This window comes from Dama dama, chromosome 1 (genome assembly GCF_033118175.1).
Source record: "Dama dama isolate Ldn47 chromosome 1, ASM3311817v1, whole genome shotgun sequence".
Classification (NCBI taxonomy): Eukaryota; Metazoa; Chordata; class Mammalia; order Artiodactyla; family Cervidae; genus Dama; species Dama dama.
In genome coordinates, this window is record NC_083681.1 from 37,932,570 (window position 1) to 37,957,185 (window position 24,616).

A 24,616-nucleotide genomic window follows, 5' to 3' on the forward strand; every position below is an offset into this window, starting at 1 on the left:
TACAGGGCAGTTTCCATCATTCAAAGGAAAGATAATTCTTCCTTTGTCAAGTTTTTTCAGAGAATAAGAATAACAGAAAATAGGAGATAGGCACAACATTGTAAATCAAACATAACTTCAGCTAAAAAATAGAATATGAAAAAATAAAAGAAAATATGCTTCAATTTATTTTGTAAGACTGACATAATTTTGATACTGAAACTAAAATACACAAGAAAGGAAATATATAGGACAACCTCATGTACAGACAATAGACAAAAATATAATAAAATATTAAAAATAGTATCCAGCTATATATATATAAAGGATAGTAAATAATGGCCAAGTTGGGTTTAGCTTAAAAATACATGGCTGGCTAAACATTAGAAAATAAATTCATGAAACTCACTACATTAATAGGTTAAAGAAGAAAAATCTTATGATCATCTCAATCGAAAAAGAAAAATAATTTCATAAAATTCAACAACCATTCGTAACAAAACTTTTTAGAAAACTAGTAAAACAGAGACCTTCCTTAAACTGATTAGAGGGCATCTATCAAGAAAAAATATACACAAACAACATACGTAATGATGACATGTTGAAAGCATTTCCTGTGAGATCAGAAACAAAATTAAAATGCCAGCTCCCACCAACTTCTATTCATTATTGTGTTACAAATCTTAGCTCGTGTAGAAAGAAAGAAAATGTGTAAGAACAGAAATAAAACTGTCATTATTCACAGTTGGTATGATTTTCCATAGGGCTTCCCCAATAGCACGCAACCAATGAGGTGAATGGAGGCTACAGTTGGTCTCTGCTGTGTCTACCCAGCAGTATACCCTACACAGGGCTGGGTCCACCACACACAAACCTGAAGTCCACTTGCCAAACCAAACCTCCATGGGTCTGTGTCTTTCCAGAAAAGCTATCTTTCCCTAATTCCTTTTAAAATGTGCCATGAACTAGCAAGTTACGCTCCTTCTCAATGCAGAAAGACCCAAAGTATGTACAAAGAGATTATTTTAATTCATGAAAGGGCTTCAAAAGGTGGCTAAAAATAGATATAAGAAAGTCAAGTAGAGTCTTAGATGGGCTTCCTTGGTAAAGAATCCACCTGCCAATTCAGGAGACACAGGCTTGATCCCTGGGTCAGCAAGATCCCCTGGAGAAGGAACTGGCAACCCACTCTAGTATTCGTGCCTGGGAAATCCTGTGGACAGAGGAGCCTGGTGGACTACAGACCATGGGGTTGCAAAGAGTCAGACATGACTTAACAGCTAAACAATAACATACTCCTAGACACCAGCACAAAAACAAAGTGAAATTTAGAAGAGAGGGTATTTACAAGAGCAACAAAAATATATAAGGTATATAAAAATGAAAAAAATGTGTAAGTTATTTATTGAGAAAATCATAAAATATTATTAAAAGATACTAAAGAAGACCAAAATAAATGAAGAGGTTTTTCATGTATATAGACAAGAAAATGTCAATTCACCATAAAATGACCTAGAGGTTCCACGCAATCCCAATCAAATCCCCACAAATTTTTTTCCTAGGACTTGAGGAGTTAACCCAAGATTATTCCTGAAAAACTAAAAGAAATCAGAGCACTTTTCTTGCCAGAGAACAAAGATTTATTTTCAAATAATAAATACAATGTGATACTAGAATAAATACAATGTGACCCTAGAATAAACTTAGAGAATTGAATAGAGAGCCCCAAAATAGAAACTTGACTAATGACAGAGGAGGGGGAAACAGGAGAGACAGAAAGAGAGTACTCATGACCATCCCAAAGCATATGCAGAAAGTGAGCTGGGAAGGGTTGGGGGGTAATTCCCACCATTGCTCCTGCCTGGTATATTAGGGGAGAGCTCCTTCTTGCCCACACTTATTGCCCCAGAGCAAAGACTGAGCTGGTTTTTGCTAGAGAGAAACAGCTAAGAGGATTGCTCTCAGAGAGCCCTTCTGCAGACAGAAAAGGCTAGCCCATCTCCAGGACAAGCATATGAGAAAGCTTCTGAAAATGAGAAATGGAAGGTTAATTAAGAAGACCTGGTATACGATCCTTTTAACATGCTGCTAAATTCAGTCTGAATGATCAAGTGGAATTTATCCTGAGATGCAAGGAGGGTTCAACATACACAAATCAATAAATATATGTATTAACAGAATGAAGGATAAAAACCATATGATCTTCTCAATAGATGCAGAAAAAGCATTTAACAAAATATGTTGCCCTCTCATGAGAAAAACTCAATAAATGGAATACAGAAGGTGTATACCTCAACATAATAGGCCAGATATGACAAATTCACAGTTAACATCATATTCAGTGGTGAAAGATTAAAAGATTTTCTTCTAAGGTCAAGAACAAGACAAGGGTACTCACTGTCACCACTCCTATTCAACATGATACTAAAAGTCCTAGCCAGAACAATTAAGCAACAACAACAACAAAAGTCATTCAAATCAGAAAGCAGAAGTGAAAATGTCTTTTTGCAAGATGATATAATCTTACATATAGAAAACCCTAAAAACCCCACCAAAAAACTGTTGGAACTACAATCATAAATGAGTTCAGTAATTTTTTTTTTCAAGATACAAAATCAACTTGCAAAAAATCAGCTGCATTTTTATACACTAACTACAAACCATTTGACAAACAAAGAAAACTATCCCATTTACAATATCATCAAAAAGAATAAAATATTTAGGAATAAATTTAACCGAGGAGGTGAAAGATCTGTATGCTGACAAATATAAGGCATGGGTGAAAGAAACTGAAGAAGACACAAAGAAATGGATGGTCCATGTTCATGGAGAATTAACATTGTTAATATGTTCATACTACACAAAGCTATCCACAGACAATGTGATCTTTACTAAAAGCCTAATGGAATTTTAAAAGATTTTTTTAAAAAAAATTCTAATACTCATATAACACTACAGAAGACCCCAAATAGCTAAAGCAATCTTGAGAAAGAATAAGCTAGAAGCATCACACTTTCTGATTTCCAGCTATATTACAAAACTATAGTATCCAAGGGCTTCCTTGATGGCTCAGTGGTAAAGAATCCTCCTGCCAATGCAGGAGATGCAGGTTCGATCTCTAGGTCAAAAAGATCATCTGGAGAAGGAAATGGCAACCCACTCCTATATTCTTGCCTGGGAAATCCCATGGACAGAGGAGCCTGGCAGGCTACAGACCACAGGGTCACAAAAAGAATCAGACATAACTAGCAACTAAACAAGGACAAATAGTATCCAAACCACATGGGACTAGCATAAAAATAGGCACAAAGACCAAAGGAAAAGAATCATGAGCCCAGAAATAAAACGTGTTTAACACCAATCATCAGAAAATGCAAATCCAATGAGATATCACCTCACACCTGTTAGAATGGTTATAATAAAAAAGACAAGATAGAAGCATTGGTGAGGATGTGAAGAAAAGAGAATTAGTGAGAACTACTGGTGAAAATGTAAATTGGTGCAGCCACTGTGGAAAACAGTATGGAGGTTTCTCAAAAGAATTCAAAATAGAACTACCATGTGATCCAGCAATTCTACTTCTAGGTGTATGTCTGAAGGAAATGAAATCACTGTCTCTAAGAGATATCTACACCCCCATATTCTTTACAGCATTACTCATCATAGCTAAGATATGGAAACAACCTAAGGGTCCTTCAGTGAATGGATAAAGAAAAAAAGAAAAATAATATACATACATATACACATATGTGTGTATCACAATGGAATATTATTTAGCCATAAAAAGAAGGAAATCCTGCCATTTGTGACAATATAGATGGACCCCGAGAGCACTATGCAAAGTGAAATAAGTCATACAGAGAAAGACAAATGACCTCATTTATATGTAGAATCTAGAAGAGCGGAAATATAGAAACAGAAAGTCAATTGTTGGTTGCCCGGGGGGTTGGGAGAAATGGGTAGATATTGGCTAAAGGGTACAAATTTGCAGTTATAAGATGAATAAGTCCTGGAGATTTAATGTATGCACAGTGACTATAGTTTACAATACTGTATTGTATATTTGAAAGCTGCTAAGAAAGCAGATCTTCAAAAATTTCACCACATAAATAAAAAGGTAACCACGTGTGAAGACAAATGTGTCACTAACCCTACTGTGGTAATCATTTCACAATAAATATATCTATCAACTCATCACATTATACACCTTAAAGTTATACAATGCTATATGTCAATTATAGCTCAATAAATCTGGGGGGGGGGGGGATAGAAAGAAAGACCTGGGCTTGGCCAGTTACCCGCCACCCTGCTAAAAGAGTCTATGGCAGACAAGAGCACAGTACCATCAATGCTAAACCTGCTGCAGAGGACCTGCTTCTTGCCCTGACCTGCCTTTGCATCACCAGACACAGAGGCCAGCAAAGCCTCTCACTACTGTGTCTGGGTTGGGTGCGGCTGCCCCAGGCTGAGAACACTTCAGCTTACATGGTCCAGGTATGTGGGGGTGGATGCTGTCATCTTGATAACTTGTGCCATCTGATAAACACAGCCTGCATCCCATGCAGTCCTTAGAACCCCATTTCCAAACCCAAATGGTAGAACCAAAGAACATAAGCCAACAGCCAAGAAACCTGCAGCTTCAACTAAGCTAACTTCATGAACTTCGTCAAACTACTTAACTTCTCTGGGCCTCTTTATTCATGTGCAAACTGGAAATAATAATGTATCTTTGATTACTTGGCACAGTTGCTGTAAAGTCTGAAATACAAGGAGATTACACTGCTTTGTATCCTTATATGAGGTCATAAAAATAATAACGATTCCGTTAGTCAATATGGATATGAGTCTCTTAAAAGAACCAAAGGCATGAATTTATAAAGGCAGAATTTCAGGCAAAGTAAAAGAGACCTGGGCCAGGATAGAAATCTCAAAGTGAAGGTGTCAACCAAAATTCCTTAGCATTATGTAAGCAATAAACCGGGAAGGTTATAGGACAGATCCTCAGGAATCCTCTCTTTCAACCCTGTGGTTCATGACAAAGGAAACTGAGGTTGAGAGAAGGCAAAAGACTTGCCCAAGTCACAGGGGAAATTTGTGGCTGAACCCAGATTAGAATTCAAGTTCTTCTTCCCTTCCTCCCAGGTTCTGTCTAAAACCTGGTCTTAATTCATGATGCTACTACCTTCAAAAGTGTGATGACCCCACACCTGAAGAAAACCCCACTGCCTCTCCCAGGACATTCACCGAGGGATGCCAAACTCAGGGCACTTATTCTCCTTTGTCTACAGGTTCAGTTTGCTCATGCCTATTACTCACTCATCTCCGTGTGGAAATCCCTCTGTCAACACCGTACTACAAGACAAACAGATTGTGTTGACCAAGAGATTAAGAAGCAATGACTCGTCCAGGGCTGACGCAGACCCCAGGGTCTGGACTGGCAGGAGCTACAGCATGAATCCCTCTGACTTTTCAGGAAACTGTCCCCTGCTCATCCCTTCCCACTAAGATCCTGAATGGGAGGATGGAGGCATATCAGAGGACGGTTCCATCTGAAATCTTGCTGTTAAGTCAGACTTCTGCATGCTGTGGGCAAAGAACCGTACCTCTTCTTAAAAGTGTGGCCTTCAGCTCCTTGGGACAGCACGGGAACAGGTAAATGTGTTTGGTGAACTTCTGGGAGCCCAGCCTCAGGCCAGACCAAGCACAGCACTTATATATAAACGTGCATCCCAGGTGCCCATCTAGAGGCTGTGAAATCCCCTGAAGGCTCTTCTCTCAAGCTGGGCAGGACCTCTCTTGCAATGGCATCAGACCGAAGACACCCAGCCCCTCACACCTGTCACCTCTCCCTCTCAGCAGACACCCTTCTGAGAGCAGCCCCCTTACTCCCTCAAATCCATGGCCCCTTGACCAAGAGCTGTGAGTCTAACTGAGGTGGAAATGGCTGCAGGCCAGGCCACAGGAGTACATGAGGGATCCAGAGCCAAGCTCTCCCCCGACTCACAGGTGGCTCTTTCTGCTCCCACATCTTGAGACCAGTCTCACATCAGCCTTGGTCCATGTCAAGAGAGCATTTGCTCTGTATCAGGCTGCAGCTAGATGATGGAGAAGTAGATGCATAAAACAATTTCCTTTTTCTTAGAATCTCCTCTTCCATTAAAAGATATATATATAAATGTAAAATTAAATAAGGCATAGTAATTCCTCCAAGATGAGTTCAAATAAGATGCTTGACCTTTCTCTGCCACACGTGCTCCTGTACGGCCTTCGATAATTTATGCTCCTTTTCTGGACTTCCAATTTCCCATCTATGAAGCTCTGCTTTGAACATAATGTTCCTACAACCCAAGGACCCCCTCGGCAGAAGCCTCATGGCCAGAGATGAGACCCAAAGTCTTTTCTGCAACTTGCTCTGCCCAGAACCCAGGCTTCTCCGTGATCTTTGCTCAAAGACAACTTCAAGTTCCAGGACACATCTGGGATTTGTCCCAGTGAAACCTACTTCATCACCTGCTTCTTCTGTTGGCCATTACAGCCCCACATCACTGCATCCCTACCTGCTGTGCATCTGGGGGCCACCCCAATATTCCTCCCAATCTCAGGGTCCTGGTGGGCAATAAGACCATGGAGGCTCACACAAGGCAATTGTCTTCTTGATGGTTGCACAGCCCCCAGACTATTCTAACGTTAGCTGCAGCCTCTTAAAATACGGCTCTCGTCATAACATCTCCTTGAAAATCTGCAGTGGCTCCCCCATGTCTCTCATCTCAGATCTGAGCTCCTGAGCCTGGTGCTTATCCTTCTCCGCGTCCTGTTTCTACCCCACCCACCTCTTTGGGCCTTACCAAACCCTCCCCTTAAACTCACGCTTCAAGGCAAGTTTCCTGCTATTCTTCAGGACTGACTTGCTGTCCCCACACGTCAAGATGCAGCTTAAATGCTGCTCCTTAAAAGCTCCTCCTAGAAGCTTACTCAGACCGCACCCCCCCACCCCGCCCAGACCACAGACCACTCAGACCATTGAAGTGCTGACTGCTCCTCCCCCTCAATATTCACATAGCTAGCCCTTTCACTGCCTTCTGGCCTCTGTTTAAATGGCCACATAACAGAGAGAACCTCTTGACCTAGCATAAATGTGTAAGTCCCCTCTCACACTTGGGACTCCCTTTGTATCTTTTATATTTCTCCCAGCACTCAGCATCATTTTGCACAGATCAACCAGTTTACTGTCTGTCTTTCCACAGCAGAAAGCAAATTCTCTGTGAGCAAGTGTTTTGCTTGCTGTTCTATTTCCAGTGCCTAGAACAATGCATGGCGCAGAGTAGGTGCTAAGTATTAATAGATCATCGTTGAATGAATAAGGGAGGGAGGGAATGAGTGACGCAGTCTGTAGCTGATCCTGGACACCTTCAGGCATGTTTCCAAGATGCTCTTATCTGATGTGGCTGCCATTGTCCTATGTCTGCTCATCCCCAGCCCTGTCTGATGTTGTGGCAGATGGACGGCGCACATTCTGGGGGTCTCTTTGTAAATGACAAACCCCAGAGAACCGAAAGAGCAGCTTCTAGAGGGGTAGGGCCAGAATCAGTCCACTGCCTGGTTTCTAAATGCCACATTTTAAACCCTGCTGTCCCGTCCTCCCCACCCCCAGCCTCTCTGCAAATTCCATAGGGTTAAAAGGGCAATTCTGGTGAAACTGAAGAAGAAAACAAAAGCGTCCTCTTTTCCATGATGGGGCTCCTGGGGAGCTGTGTCTCTCTTTCCCTTTTAAGCCTGAGCTCTGAGTACTTCTGCGGAAACCAGCTACCACCATCTATCTATCTGATTAAGGAGCTTAATTCCTAAGCTCTCATCACCATCGATAGAGGGAATGGGACACTAGAAAAGCAAGAAGTGAAACAAGAGGAACAGGCAGTGTGGCAGCATCTCCCTCTCTTCCTGTTAACAGGCTGCAAGCACACAGGGCCCCCACCAGCATAGTGATGCCTCCCCACCCCGATGTCGCCTCACCTGGGCTCCTGGACTTCGAGGACCATATGCAAGAGGGATGAAGGAAAGGCAGGTGAGGGTAACTCACCAGCCCTGAGCCCTGCTACAGACCCAACATAAACTCTGGCTTGCAGATGGATAGGTGGGTGGGTGAGCAAGTGACTGTGAAGGTGAAATATATATAGAGTGAGTGAGTGAGGAGTCCAGGACTGGGTGGGCCGGAGTGACTGAATGCGATCTCCATCCTAGCGCCACTGGCATCTCTGCAAGGACACCTCACTGGGCTTCGCACGACCCTATCTCTGAACTCTCTTTTCCGCCTGTCTCAGGGCAGTCTCAGGGATGGCGAGGAGGTTGGCAACTCCTGACTGATATGAATCAGGCAAGTGATTCTCAGTCTCCAAGAAGCCTTCGTAAATGTTTGTTAAATCCTTTGTAGCAGGCAAGGAGGCAGAGAAAACCACATGAAGCCCTCTCAGATCTCCTGTATCCTCTACAAACCCAGAAAGTAAGTTACAGCTCAGGGAGGCCATGAGACTGAGCTATTTTATCCAGGAACTTCTTAAAATCATCCAGGAATTAGATGCCATCTATCACCAGTCCTCTCAAAGCTCCTGAACAGCAGTCTAGTTTGCTTGCCCAAAGACAGTAAGATGTTTGGGAGGCAGCCATGTGGTTGACAGGTACCTCAAATGTAACATGTCCTAAAATGAATTATAACCTTCCTCCCCAAATCTACTTCTTCTTTAGAATTTTTATTCTATTGAATGGCACCACCATCTATCTGATTGCTTGGCTGATAAAATTTTACTCATTCATTTATCCCATGAATATTTGTGGCAGGCATCAGTAACATGCTAACTGCTAGAATAAAGCAATGAGCAAAACTCATCGTCAAATAAGAAAAGTAAGCATTAACTATCATGAAATAATTGTCAATAAATGTAAAATCGCAACTATGATACACCTGAAGGAAGTACATGGTACTGTGAAGTTTTGTAGAATGGGATTTGACCTAATCATGGAGGCCATGGAAGTGACAGCTGAACTGAAAGCTGAGACATAAAAGGAATTCAGTAGGTGAAGACACGAAGGAAGAGTGTTCTAAGCAGAAGAAAAGCAAATTCAAAGGCCTGTGGTAGGAGGCCTGATGCGCCCAAGGGTCTGAGACAAGGCCAGGAGAGAGGAAAAAGAGAACTGGGTAGGACACAGGAGTGGAGGCAGGGGTTAGACACACAAGACCTTGTAGGACTTACTGAAAAGGCTGGTCTTTAGCTTAAGATCAATAGGAAACACCTGAAGTATTTTTAAGGAGGGAAATGACATGGCGGTTGTGTGAGGACAAATTGGAGGAAGCCAGCATGGGTACTGGTAGACCAGTTAGCAAGCTCTCACAATACTCTGGGAAGACTAAAGTAGTGCCTTGAACTAGGTGATACTGGTGGGGATGGAGACAGAAGTGATAGATTGGAGACGTATTTTCAAGAGAACACCAACAGACTTGGTGGTAGATTGGATATGAGTTTTAAAAGAGAAAAGTATTGAAGATGACTGCCAGCTCTCTCTTACACATGCAGATATATAGATGAAGGAGCCATTCAGTAAGATCTGAAATACCTGAAGTGAAGTGAAGTGAAAGTTGCTCAGTCCTGAAGAGGACCACACATGAATAGGACAGTGTCGAGCAAGAATGCACAAATTCCATTTTGCACACGCTCAGTTTGAGAGGTTTTGGAGATGTCAACCTCCCTCCTTCATCTCCCTCACCTTCTGCATTCAACCAGTTACCTGATTCTACCTTCCCTCTACCCTGACTTATTTCAGGTCCTCATAATTATTGCCTGGATAAATAAAACAATCCCCAAGCTCTCTCTCCTTCCAATCCATCCATTCCACACTGTAGGTCTTTCTAAATACTGTCTTCTTCCTCAAAGAGTCCCTCCCTGACTACCCTTCTAAAGCAATGCTACCCTCTCATTCTCTATCTCAGTCACTCACATTTTTTTCTTTCTAAAAATATATAATAATCTGTTTTATTTTTTATTAGGGCTTCTCCAATGGCTCAGTGGATAGGGAGTCCACCTACAATTCAGGAAACACAGGAGATGCGGGTTTAAACCTCTGGGTTTGGGAAAGTCATCTAAAGCACCCCTACCTTCTCACTCACTCTCTCTCAGTCACTTGGGTTTTTTCTTTCTAAAAATACATGATAATTTGTTTTATTTTTTATTATAACTATATGCCCTAGCTCTGTTTGCTAAGAGGGCATAACAGCAATGGCACGTGAGTAACAGGGAGCACATGCAGCCCCAGGTTTTGGTTTCTAAAAGGATCCGGGACTCCCTGGAGAAATGACTAATTTCAGGGCTGGAGCAAGGAAAGAACAAGATGAGCCTGGAACATCCTGCCAGAGCAACAGTAAGCAAGTGCTCAGAGAAGGATGGGGGAAGTTCAAAAGAAACAGGGGCCAATTTGCAGAGCCTCCCACTGATCAAATCTGTGGGACAATTTGAACATCAAAATAAAATATACAAATTTATTAACCCACTGAATAAATTAAGAATCTATGCATTCATAGTAATGAAAGAAGGAAGGAAGGAAGGGGAGAGAAAGAGAGAAAGAAAGGGAGAAGGGAAAGATTTTTGCTACAGTAAATGCCTGTAGTATAGAAGAATGCCTACTAGTATAGAAGAAATGACGGATTCAAAAGGATCAGTGATGATGAAATTAATGGCTAGACATTTGATGTAGAACAGGATAGTTACGTAACCTCAAAGTAACTCTCCATAAGTTACTTATTAATTACAAAGGGAAAAGCAGTAATTGCACAGTGAAGAAACTGGTGAACATCACCTCAAGCAAGTGACGAAAGCTCCCATCATCAGTTCTGGGACAGTCCCCACAGCCTGTGCTTGCTGCTATGCTAAGCTTACTTTAGTGGTACTCCTGCTCAACATGCATGGCTTGAATCCAGTCACGCAAAACCATTAGATAAGCCCAAATGGAGGGATACTCAACATAATGACTGGCCTATGCCATTCAAAAACACAAATATCAAGAAAGATAAAGCAGAGGAACTGCTCCAAATTAAAGGAGACTAAGGAAACATGACAACTAAATGCAGTCTATAGATTGGACCCTGAACAGGGCAAAGAAGACAGGAGAGCTATAGACACATTATTAGGACATAATTGTATTGTGGTCAGAGAATATCCTTTTTTAAATGAAATACACACTTAAGTATTTATGGGCAAAGAGGCACCATGTCTTCAATTTACTCAAATTGATCAGAAATATGAATATGTTACATGTATTCATATATACATGATAAAACCATAAATATACATCATTATAATAAATGAACAATAAAGTATAAATTATACAGATAATTTAAATATATATGCTCATTTTCTCAGTCATGTCTGACTCCTTTGTGACTCCATGGACTGTAGCCTGCCAAGCTCCTCTGTCCTCAGGATTTCTTAGGCAAGAATACTGAAGCAAATTGCTATTTCCTCCTCCAGGGGATCTTCCCTACTCAGGGATGGAACCCTTGTCTCCTGTATTTCCTGCATTGGCAGACATTTTCTTTACCACTGAGCCACCTGGGAAATTCCCAATTGAAATATACATAAATAGTAAAATAACATATGTTATATTATCAGATAGAGAAGGAAGGGGAAAAAATGAAGTAAATGCAGTGTCTTGTAATTGATTAAAGGCTGCAGATAAAGGATCTTTTTTTTACCAGTCTTGCAAATTTTCACTACTTTGATATATCAAAATTAAAGGTGATATAAAATTGTTTTTATATTTGCTGAATGAATGAGTGAGCCCATGTCCAACCATGACCCTCCCCGTGTTTAAAGTACCTCATAACTGTCATGATAAAAATCTGAACACTTCAGTACAGTCAGCCAGCCCTGACACACTCTCTCTCTCCTTCTCGTCACTACTAGCCAGTACCCTCACAGCCTAAAATCCCCCGAGCTTTACCACACAAGACAAAGCTTCTGTGCCTTAGCCTATGCTGGTCTCTTGGCCCTCCTCTCAGCCTTCTGGAATCTTCTGGTTATCTTTCCAGATCCAGACCAGGAATTCTCAACTCATGGAAGGCCTCCCTGACTGCCCCAGTTGGGGGTGACAGACACTTCCTCTTCTGATACACCAGTACCTGCCACGATCCTGTCCCACAGAGAAGCCTGTCACTGTTTGTTCACAAGCCTGTCTTGCCACTTGAGGACCAGGAAACTCCTGACACCTGCCTGCTCGGTGCTCTGCGTGGGTCCAAGAACCTCACGGGATCTCAGTTAACACTGCAGCATGGATACAAGAACAATAGGGACAAATTTTTCTGCACCTTCCAAGAGAGCCCCTGACTTCAGTCTCTTTCACAATCCTCAAAAAAATACAGAAGAATAAAAGAAATTAGTTCTTTTTAGTTTTTTACACATGAGGAAAGTGAGGCCCGGAGAGGGTGAGATAAGACAGAGTACCCAGATGCTGAGCTAGAGCTGGAATCTGGACCTCTTGTCGTCAGCCTCGTGTTCTTTTCCAGAAGGAAAGTGGGACAAGAAGGAAGAATATGCCATTTATAGTTCACCTGTTCTATGCTGGACACCATGCTTTAATAAACTTTCCAGTTCTAGCATCACCATTGCATTATAAGGAACCCCTTCTTACAGACTTGAAAACGGGCTCCAAGTCAGATCTGACAGCAGAGCCCATGCTCTCTTTCTCTGCACATTGCTGGCATACGCAGCCCACCTCTGACCCTCCATCAGAGGCAACAAGTGGCGCCGAGTCAAATGTTCCGTCGCTGATCATGTCTTTTAAACCAGCACCACACACGGACCCACAGTGCAGCCCACACCTCCAGACAACATGCATTTCACATGGTTTCCAAACCCAGGATATTTGGTTTGTAAGACAAAACCTCCATTTCTCCAGCAGAAAGTGAAGACCATACACAATTACCCAGCCAAACTGCTGACGCCTACAGACACTGCCTCACGCCGAATGAGGTCTGGTATGCCCAGAGACGTCCTCAGAGGATTCAGGACTCCCCCAGAGCTTGGCATTGAGGGCACCCTGCAGCTGGAAGAGGGGAGACCGGGCTGGCTGGATCACAGTATCTGGGTGGAGGCTCGGTTCCCAGGACAGAAATTGCTCCAGGGAAGAAGTAAAGCCACAGGAGCCCACCCCAAGGGAGTGGTTGGCAGGGAGGTGGTGGGGTTGGCAGGGGGTTCCCACCCTCCTGGGAGGCGTTCCCCATCCCACCCCTGCTTCCCACAGAGCAGCAGTCCCCATCTGAGGCCAGGAAGGTTAAGACACCAATGATATTCAGGTCCTAGAGGCAGAGAAGGCAAGCCTTCAGCTCTCCCCCAGTAGGCCCAAAGGCCCGGACTTGCTTTCTTCCAGGGTCTTTGAGCTGGTGGGTGGTCAAAGGATCACAGACCACAGAGTCTTTACCACAGGCTCTGGCATCAGACAGACCTGGGATGGAACTTTTGCTGGTTCTACCTTCGGGCTAATCATTTAACCACTATGCTTCAGTTTCCCTGTGGGGGTTTCCTGAAACAAAAGATGCAAAGAACCTAACAAGGGAGTTGACCTTTAGTAGATAAACTAAAGAATGTGAGTAACTGAGAAGCCTTCTCCCACAGAAGTCCTGACTGCCTCACCTGAGGCTCTCTTACTGGATTTTAAACCTGTTTTAGCTTAAATTCCCAGCAGAGATGTAATCAAGTCTTACCTTTTTGAGGTGGCATTTACCCAGGAAGGAACAAACCCCTCACCCACCTCAACCGACCAGCACACCACCCAGCACCAGACACTTCCTAGAGTCCCAGGCCAGCAATTATTCCTCCCCTATAAAGGGGAGTGCCTCTGGGAGACTTCACCTTGAACATGGGAAACAGATGCCAGTGTCGGGTGATTCAATGCACATTGAGAAGCCAGAGCTCAACACAAAACCTTAAAGCCCACCATGGGAGTCCTATCGAGTAATCTCTATTGCTGCTGTTGTTCTGACTCTTCATGACCCCATGAACTGCAGCACAGGCCAGACTTCTCTGTCCATCACTATCTCCCTGAGTTTGCTCAAACTTGTGTCCATGGAGTCAGTGATGCCATCCAACCATCTCATCTTCTGTCACACTCTTCTCTGTAATCTCTAGGGCTAAGCCTTGACTCCCACTCCTCCCCTTTCCAAATACGGACAGTCTCAGGTAGGCTAAAAGAATCAGTCTTACAGTAAATTAGTTAGGGGTTTTGCCAACTTTACAATGTGACTGCAGCCCTGCCCCACTTTCAGATGACTCTGTTGACACACTTCTCTTGCAGATAAGAGGTGACAAATGACTTTCTGACCACGTGGCAGAGATGATAGCCCCTCATGGGGAAAAAGAAAAATAAGTGAGCACTAGCCTATGGTCTCCCAGATCCAGGGAAGGGGGCACAGGGGCCCTTTGTGTGTTCCACACTCCAAAGCTCACATTCCTCATACTGAGCTCTGGCTCCAGAAACACCGTCCCTGATCAGAGACCATGTGATCCACACTGAGGGAGGCTGAGCTCAGGTCCAAGAGACACAGACCTCCCAGCAGGGCCCGGGGCTTAGGCGGGATCACATAAGGAACAGGGTGGCCATGGGGCCAGGGCCGGGCAGAGGGCAGAGGTCAAACTCCTTTGGGCACCCAGACACTCCTGCTTTTGAGACAGGGAGAAGCTGGCAGCTGAAGCAGTCAAAGGAGGGGAACTTTATCAATGGCCCAATTCATTCGCAACAATCCCCATTGTCTGAGCCAGCACAGAGATGGGCATTTTCTCCCAGAGCCACTAGGAAGAAAAGCCCCAAGACATGGTCACAAACTAGAGACCAAAAATATAGAAGTCAAAATTGAAACATACGGTTTGAAAGCCAGATGAAATATTTGAAATTGGAGATGTCCCCCAAAACTCTATGCAGCATGGTTCTCATTCTCAATAAAATGCTTAATTGTTGATTGTTCATTAATTTATTCTGATCTCTCTCTACAAAGGATGTAAAAGTTTACAGTTAAAGATGAGTGTACTATAAAGCTATTAAAGCAGAAATTAAAAGTCAAAGCCAGGGTTCCAATGAATACATTTACTAGGATGAAGCAAATATGATGAACTAAGAGCTTCCTGGCAGCCAGTGTAAGAAGGGAAACATAGGTTTTGTCATGAGCTCAAGAGTCACACAGACCTGTAGAAATCTCTTGAGCACTCTAAGCCTCAATTTCCTTGTTAGAGAAAACAAGGAGGGAGGAGACTATTGACCTAATAAGGTTGTTGTGAAAAGTAAATGAAATGAAGCATGTATTATAGATTCAACTAATAGCAGTTGTTACTATTACCATTTTTGCAGTTGTTTTGAGTTCTCTTCTTTAAGTTGGAACTATGTTAACTTAATAAGGCTGCCTTGATGCCCTGTGAGTCCCAATTGTTGCTCTAAAATTCTGATTGTTAGATGTATGTATCTGATGAATTAAAAACTGGGGAACCAGCCTAGGACTCACGGTGGGTACCTCAGTTTTCCAGAGTCTTTTCCTGAGTTTTAAGGTGGTTGGGGACACCCACAAACAATAAGGCTAGGGAAGGCACACAGACCTCCCTCCCCACCAGCTTCACTCTGCAAAAGGCTGCCCAACTACCCACAGCCTACCCATATTAAACCATCCCCAAGGGTAGGTGGAGGACCAGGCCAGGGAAGGCTAGGTTCCAGCACATCCTCAGGAAAATGGCTGAAGCCCATCTGCTCCCCTGCATAAGAGAAAAGCTGGTGGGATGAGAACTCAGGCACTCCTTAGACCAAACCATAAACACTAAGGAAGAGAAAGTCAGTGTCATCTTTCTAACTTCCCAACGAAAGGAGCACATTTAGTGAGGGCACCTCACTGAGGCCTGTCCACAGGAGAATGGTCAGGATGGGAGCGGTCTAGATGCCATGATAACAGCGGCAACAGCCAGCTGCTATTTGGGAGCACCTACTCTTCCATCCACTCACACTGTTGAGTGTGTCCCCAGGAGTCCCCGGGGGAAGGAGGGGTCAGGGACAACCAGATTCTGTTAAGAAAAGAGATAACCACCGGGAAGAAGCAAAGCAAGGCCCTCCCTTCCAGTCTCACCTGCAGACAGAAGACTCAAAACAGGGTTGACTAAAACCAAAATAGAGAAGGAGTCAGTAGAGACAACTTACTTCTCCTCCCTGTCAAATGACTGCCTGGGCCCAACCCACAGAAGGCTCACTGCTTCTCTGCTGCAGGGGCAATCCAGAGAATAAACTAGAGCCTGGAGCAAATCAAAGGTGCTGAGTTCTGCCTCATATCCCAGACTGGCCCTGTTTGCCTTGCCAGATGGTCCTTCTCACCTCTAAGAGGATAAGACTATTCCAAGAGCAACCTCAGTTCCAGATCAAATGGGATCCTCTGAAGGCACTGTATCAGCATCTGCCCTCACCCCCCAGCCAAAGCCCGAGACTTAAGATATTTCCGACCCAGTCTCTCAGACTTGTCCAAGGTGCCACATGGAGGCTAGAGAGACGGTAGAGGCTGAGAATGGGATGACCCAGTTTGCACACATGTGTTTTACACATGGAGGTACCTGTTGGGTATGTGTCACTATTGTGCTGAAAGCACACGAGTATTTGCACTTGTGTGAGAGTGGTGTGAGTGGCAGGAAGGTGTGCACACATGAGCAGCTGCGAGCATGTGGCTGCCTTGTGAGTGTTTGCAGGTGAGTGGTCTGCTCATGCCCTGGTCCTCCTGCCTCCTTTCGATGTGCCCGTGGGGCTGTCTCGGAACCTCCTTCTCTCCGGTGTTGGTACTGAGCTCCTGCCCTGCTCAGAGTCCTGAGAAACCAAAGCCACTTGACCCACAGAGAAGACACCCCAGCTGGGGACAAGTCGGGTCACCCTAGAAAGTCTGAGTTCAGATAACACTCCTTATCCTCCGGCCCCTGCCTTCATCTGCTCGCTCACAGGCATCCAGCCATCCACACATTGGCTCAGCCCCGTGGAGCCTGCCTGCCACACACTTGAGCCTGCACTTCCAAGAGTACTGACCCAGTCCACACAGGGCAACGTGTGCCACCTGCGGACACACTCCAGGTCCGCGGACAGGCCAGGCCGCCAAGCACAGAGACGCACACCCTGTCACCCCCGTTCACACCCTAGGACGCATGCTAGAAACTTCCATATGCTCACATGCCGGCCCAGACACACTCCCTCCCTCTGGCCTCGCTCGCACTCACGAGCACTCACACTGACACACCGACACATACTATCCACACAATCACAAGAAGGCTCTGCCCCGACCAGGCTGGGCACAGAATCCTGCCCGGCGGGGAGCGCCGTCTACTTACTGACTCGCAGAGAGCGAGAGCGCGTGTGAGCGGCGGCCAGGCCGGCGGCGGAGGCGCAGCTGGGGCTCCGGCGGCTGCGAGCGAGTGACCCGCCCGGTGGCCCAGCCCGAGGGCCGCCCGCAGCCCCGCGCCCCCGCCCCGCTCTGCCCCCGCCCGCGCTCCGGGCCGCCGCCGCAGGACCTCCGGCAACAGCGCGCTCGCTGCCAAGCCCCTGTCCCGCGTAGTCTCGGCCGGCCCGAGGCTATTTCGGGCCCCTGGCAGCGCAAACCTCGCGCTCTGGGCTGTGGGGCGCGCTGGAATGGGGACGCGGTCAGGTCTAATTAGAGACCCGGCTCACCCAGGGCCGGGGCCGAGTCAGAGCGGGCAAGCACCCGGGAGCCTCGGTGCCGTCCCGGCGGGGGTGCCCACATGTGCCCCACATGCCAACATCTGGAGAGGAAAAGGAATGCACTGGAGCTGAAACAAAATGAGGAGGGGTTTGGGTGTGGTTCACACGCTTTGCGGAGGGAGCTCTGAACTCTGAGCAGCACCCCCGCCCCAGACGCCTGGAAGGCCAGTTGGTTTATTTACCGCAGGTGCTTCCCTTTGGAACCTAAGTCACTCCCCTAAGCTTGCCGACCTGCCAAAAAGGACAGAAGATGGTTGCACAGGCTCCTTTTAACTTGGGGACACGTCAGACTTCCCCTCCAGACCTAGTGTCAGATAGCTAAGTCTAGAAAGAAGGCTGATTCCTACCCAAAATCTCAGGAATGTCGCCTTCTTGAACTGAAAGGAAGCTGCAAGTTCATTCCGTCCAACTCTCTCCATCTTGTCGTGAATCCCCCAGGGGCGGGGAGGGCCTCTACCCATTCTGGAGGGGAGTGGGGGTCACCCGGGAACGGCAGACCCTAGCCTCCCCAGGGCACTGTTTCCAACTTTGAACCACTTATTGGAAGGAAGTGCTCCTTGGCATCTAACCTAAATCCCTCATGTGCCATATGTCAATATACTCACACTTTTGTATTCAAGGACAGGAAAACCAGCTGTCTCCATGACCCAATGACCATACCAAGGTCCCATCTCAGTCTCTCTTCCTTGATGCTTATATCCCTGTTCCCTTTTTCAGGCCCTGGCTAAAAATGACGATTGCTCCCTGGCCATGGACACATTGCAGCTCCTGACATTAGCTCCACCACCTCAGCTCTCTGGGGACCCCAGGCTCTGTGGGTGCGCAGTCACCCTCCTCAGACAAGCCAGCCTTGACCACAGCTTCCATCCATTGGAGACAGCCTGATTCTTCTACTCCCTAGACTCTTGAGAGGGGCTTCAATTTCTGTCTCAGCAAAGGCTGTCTCAGGGCCTGGGGACAGGGCTTGGAGCCCCAGCCATTCGCCTGGCTATGCATTAGCACTGGAGCCACAGACTTCCTCAAATGGGCAGTTTCCTGAATCGTTGAGTCCATTTCTGGTAGATCGCGTGTGCATGCGTGCTAAGTTGCTTCAGTTGTGTCCGACTCTGTGTGACCCTGTGGGCTGTAGCCCCTATGGACTGTAGCCCGCCAGGCTCCTCTGTCCATGGGATTCTCCAGGCAAGAATATTGGAATGGGTTGTCATGCCTTCCTCCAGAGGATCTTCCCGACCCAAGGATCGAACCCCGTGTCTCTTATTTCTCTTGTGTTCTTTACCACTAACGCCACCTGGGAGGCCCCTTTTAGTAGATCAGGTGGTATTAAGGACTTTATCCTCAAAGAAACCTGACTTCACATCCTGCCTTGACTACTTTCTAACTGTGTGTCCTTGGACAAGTCACTTAATCTCTCTGAGGTTCAGTTTTCCCATATTTACAATGGGGATCATAATAATCTCTGCCTAGTTCATATGTTATTCAAAGCACAAGATGAGATCAGGAATTTATGTAAAAATACCTGAAAAGCTAAGATATTTTTTAGTATGCTAGGAGCAGAATGAAGCTTAGATCATGAACAGGATAAATATTAGCAAAAAGCCTCAGAAATCTTTTATTCCCAGGTCCAAATTTTGGGTCTGAGTTTTAGGACAAGAGAGGAATAGATTTGGTTTGCTAGATGTTCTCTATGTTCCCTTGGTATGTATGTCCCCCACCCTGCATTCACACACACACACACACACACACACACACACATATCCGTGTTCCCAGATACATACAGCACAGCCCAGCCTCCTGGGCTTGGGTCGGCCCCATAGGCTCCAGCTGCCTGGACCCTCGCTGACTGTCTCTCCATTCCCAGGGGGTCTCCTCATGGCTCCAGTCTTGGTAACAGCTCCAAGTCTCCTTACAGAGTCTCCAGCAGGCAACTCCTCTCTCCTTGCACATCCTTCTGGGCCATGGCCCCTGCAAGGCCTCCAAATCCAGGCAAAGTTGGCAGAGGCCTTCTCCAAGGCAGCTCAGAACTGAGGCCGCGGGGGGAGCTCAGAGTTGGAGCATCATCCCCCTTGGCCCCCTCCACTCCGCCTGCCTGGCTTCCCAGTGCTGTCCTGCTTAATTCTTAATGGAAATTCCATCCCCGGCGCCGGCCCTGGCTGGCTCAGAGAGTCCAGGCTTAGGCCAACAGCAAACTCCACCCAGAGACAGGAGGCCTCCCTGGCCATGTAAAAACAGATCCACACATATTCACATACATGCACACAGTCTCAGCAGACGGACATGCCTGGAATCATTCACAAACTCAGAGAGTCTCACCCAAATACCCAGAAGGATAATAAGTATTATAATCACTAGCATTTACCGCATGGTGGTAAGTTTTTATAGGTATGAACTTCCCTAATCCTCACAATGACACTGGGTTCGTGGGCAACTTAGCTATTATCCCTAATTTACACATGGGGAAACTGAGGCACATGGAGCAACAATGCACATTAGGCATCTAGTAATAATAGCCTAGGAAGTAATAAGGGCCTAAGGAAGCATCACTACAAACAAAGCTAGTGGAGGTGATGGAATTCCAGTTGAGCTATTTCAAATTCTAAAAGATGATGCTGTGAAAGTGCTGTACTCAATATGCCAGCAAATTTGGAAAACTCAGCAGTGGCCACAGGACTACAAAAGGCCAGTTTTCATTCCAATCCCAAAGAAGGGCAATGCCAAAGAATGTTCAAACTGTCGCACAATTGCATTCATCTCACACGCTAGCAAAGCAATGCTCAAAATTCTCCAAGCAAGGCTTCAACAGTACATGAACGGAGAACTTCCAGATGTTCAAACTGGATTTACAAAGGGCAGAGAAACCAGAGATCAAATTGCCAACATCCATTGGATCATAGAAAAAGCAAGAGAGTTCCAGAAAAACATCTACTTCTGCTTTATTGATTACGCCAAAGCCTTTGACTGTATGGATCACAACAAACTGTGGAGAATTCTTAAAAAGATGGGAATACCAGACCACCTTACTTACCTGTCCCCTCAAAACCTGTATGCAGGTCAAGAAGCAACAGTTAGAACTAGACATGGAACAACAGGCTGGTTCCAGATTGGGAAAGGAGTACGTCAAGGCTGTATATTGTCACCCTGCTTACTTAATTTATATGAAGAGTACATCATGCGAAATGCCAGACTGGAGTCAAGATTGCTGGGAGAAATATCAATAACTTCAGATATGCAGATGACAGCACTCCTATGGCAGAAAGTGAAGAGGAACTAAAGAACCTCTTGATGAAAGAGGAGAGTGAAAAAGCTGGCTTAAAACTCAACATTCAGAAAATGAAGATCATGGCATCCAGTCTCATCACTTCATGGCAAACAGATGCAGAAACAATGGAAACAGAGACAGGCTTTATTTTCTTAGGCTCCAAAATCACTGCAGATGGTGACTGATGCCATGAAATTAAAAGATGCTTGCTTCTTGGAAGAAAAGCTATGACCAACCTAGACAGCATTTTAAAAAGCAGAGATATTACTTTGCCAACAAAGGTCCGTCTTGTCAAAGCTATGGTTTTGCCAGTAGTCATGTATGGATGTGAGAGATGGACCATAAAGGGAGCTGAGCACTGAAGAATTGATGCCTTTGAGCTGTGGTGTTGGAGAAGACTCTTGAGAGTCCCTTGGACAGGAAGGAGATCAAACCAGGCAATCCTAAAGAAAACTAGTCCTGAATATTCACTGGAAGGACTGATGCTGAAGCTGAAACTCCAATACTTTGGTCACCTGATGTGAAGAACTGACTCATTGGAAAAGACCCTGATGCTGGGAAAGATTGAAGGCAGGAGGAAAAGGGGACGATAAAAGATGAGATGGCTGGATAGCATCACCAACTCGGTAGACATGAGTTTAAACAAATTCCAAGAGTTGGTGATGGACAGGGAAGCCTGGCGTGATGCAGTGCACGGGGTCACAAAGAGTCAGACACAACTGAGTGATTGAACTGAACTGAATAATAGCCTAATAAATTAGCACCAGGAACCATGATTGGGGGCTTATATGTGTGGTTTCATTTTGCCACCATAGTAACTTTTTTGTGGAAGTTGTTATTATTCCCGTTATACAGACAGGGAAACTGGAGGTCAGATGGTTTAAATCACCTGCCTTTGGCCTCATAGCTTGTAAGATGAAGGGAGATTCTATACAAATAGGTGTGGGAGCCCTCATGGGTGAACAAAGGTAAACACAGGTAAACAAATGCATGAACACTCTCAGGGGGCACAATCACAGATAGAATCTTCTACCAATAGAGAAGCCACAGAAATGGTCCAGAGCTGCATCAGGCAAAGATCCCCTCTAGCCTGACACCATGTTCTTCTTCCCTCCCAAATGGTCCATCCCATCAACTTCACAAGTCACTTCAGCAAGGTCAAGTTAGACATAAACAGAGAGCAGATTTCAGGTTCACAATTCAGGCAGCAAGCCTGAACTAACGTCAACCCCCAGCCTCAGCTCCAAATCCAGTTTGCCCAGCACACCTCCGTGGTCACTGCAAGAAGTCTCAGGTTCTCTCTTCTGAGGGGATCATGAACAAACTTCATGCAGGGAGCTCCTCAGAGACTCTGGGCCCTGTCATGGGCTGGCCAAGGAGGGCTCTGGTTCCCAGGCCCAGATGAGGCTGCACGGGACTCACAGGACAAGGCAGGGCACTGGAGCCTGGTCTCGGGCAGAACAGAGCACGGGCTGCCCAAGGGAACTGATGCCATACTGCAGAGAGGCTTTGGAGGGAGGGGATGGGCGCAAGAAGGGCAGGGCTACATATAGGACAAGTAAAGAAGTCCACGGCCCTGGGAGTTGGGAGAACAGGACTGCAAACAAAGAGAACAAAAGAAGTTAGCAATCCAGGAACTTGTCCACTGCTGGAATTTTCCATGCTAAGCTAGACATCTCCAAGCAGGGCTGTGCTGGCCTGGGCCTCCTCCCCAGTGGAATGCTCTGGAAGGCCTACAGTAGCCATCTTTAGTGTCTCTCTTCATTTCCCATCTTGTCCCCATCCCACAATTCCTTGTGCTTCCTGCGGTCACAAGTCTATCCCCTCTGTGGTCTGACGACAGCTCAGCATGGCAGCCCTGTGGGGCATCTATATTGGAAAGGGATTTTTCCAGAGAGGAGTGCACAATTGAACCCGGAATCGTATAGCCAGGCAATGGCTCTAAGAGGGGGAGACATTTGGAGCCCAAGAGTTGGCATTTCTAAGAGGTTCCCAGGGGATGTGAATGGTACTGGTCTGGGTGAGGGGGTCACACTCTGAGAACCACTGTTTTACAGAACAAGAGAAAGTCAGATGTTGTTCCAGCTCAAAGCTAAAGGTGCAGCCTAACTTCAGAGTGCAACTGATTGCTTCTGAAAGGTCCCTAAAGAAAGACTTCCCCTTCCTGTCAGTAGTTTATACTTTCCTTTACCCGCCTCCATCTTCCAGCTTCTGTGCTGGCCTGGCTGTCTGTTGGTTGGTCTCTCTTGGGCTCTGTGATGGTTCTGTCTGCCTCAGTCCATCTCAAGTAAGGCATGGCATCCTCCCCACTGCCCTCCACCCACTCAGAGAAGGTTATCAAGATGAGGGACCTGCACAAAAATAGCTGATGACCAGACAGGTTCTCATTTCTGGGGACAGAGATATCAGATCAGAAGGTCATGATGATCGCAGCTGAAATGCCAGCCCACCCAGAGATATGAGCAATGGGCAAGGATCCCAGTATCCACAGCCATGACCTTGCATCCTGCAGTCCCCTACTACAGTCTGAAGGCATGCCCATGGGGATGCTGTCCTGCCTCCAGAAGTGATGGTGGGACAGACCACTCAAGGAGGACAGGGAGAGGGGAGTCTGGCCACAGGCTGGTGAGGACACACCATGGGCTCACTTGGGCCATGGGTCTCTCCAGGTCTCCCCCTGTGATGCTCTCAAAAGGGAAAATTCCCCCCAACTTCCAGAACCAGTGTGAGAACCTATAATGTAACTAGGATGAAGGATGTAAGAACCAGAAAGCCCTCAGAGGTCTCTGGGAGCAGGGTTCTGAAACGTTACCCACTAGAATCACTTCGGGAGGGCGGGGGTTGAAATACAGGTTATCAGGCTCCCTCAGAGGTTCTGATTCAGTGGGTAGGTGGTGAGCCAGAGCCCGGGCGCCCCTCCCTTCCCAGTTCTGTGTTCAGTGACTTCATGCTGGTAGCTTGAAATTGACCATGATGAGAGTATTTATTTACACCACAGACATTGAGCAAATACTACAAATCAGGGCATTATGTTTTGTTTTACTTTACTTTGCTTTGGAAAGTCTCTTGTGGACTACTTCCCACCATGGGCCATGTGGGTCTCTATTTTCAAGCATCCTAAGCAATTACAATGCAGGGCTTTTTGAGAAGAAACACTGATCCAGTAATTAGGTTCTAACTCAAACCCCTCATTTGACAGATAGGGAAACTAAGGCCCAATGAGGGAAGGAATCTTGGCTGAGGTCACTGTAATAGGCCCCTTGTGGGATTGTGACTGCTCAGTTCAGGACAGTGGGGGTTGGCAAGCAGCCCTACCTTTTTCTTGACCCTCTCCTACATCTTCTCCACTACACAGTGGCTGTGGCTCATTGGCTAAGAGAAGAATGGCAGGGAGGTCCTGCCTCTTGTGAGCCAATCAGATTATCTTCTATCAGCATTTAGAATTTGAATAGGTTGGACTAGAGCTTATCAGTGGCCAGATCACCTGGGACAGCAGACACGTGAACTCCAGCTGTTGAGGGCTTTAGGACCACCATGTCTTTCCCAAGCCTTAATTGTTCAACTCTTCATTAAATTCAGAGAGATTCCTGAATATCGTCCTAAAAAATTCCCTGTTAC

The 24,616-nt window shown here is 45.8% G+C and overlaps 1 protein-coding gene across 2 annotated transcripts in view; it reads right to left on the reverse strand.

The window, feature by feature from the left end:
* INSC (INSC spindle orientation adaptor protein) overlaps positions 1-17,431 on the reverse strand; it is a 129,822-nt gene extending 112,391 nt beyond the window's left edge. Inside the window, exon 1 of one of the 2 annotated variants that reach the window (XM_061147093.1) lies at positions 17,355-17,431. The gene's annotated coding sequence lies outside the window, so the exon portion shown is untranslated. The remainder of the gene's footprint in view (positions 1-17,354) is intronic. The other variant, XM_061147102.1, reaches the window with a different exon arrangement.
* Between the last annotated feature and the right edge of the window lie 7,185 nt (positions 17,432-24,616).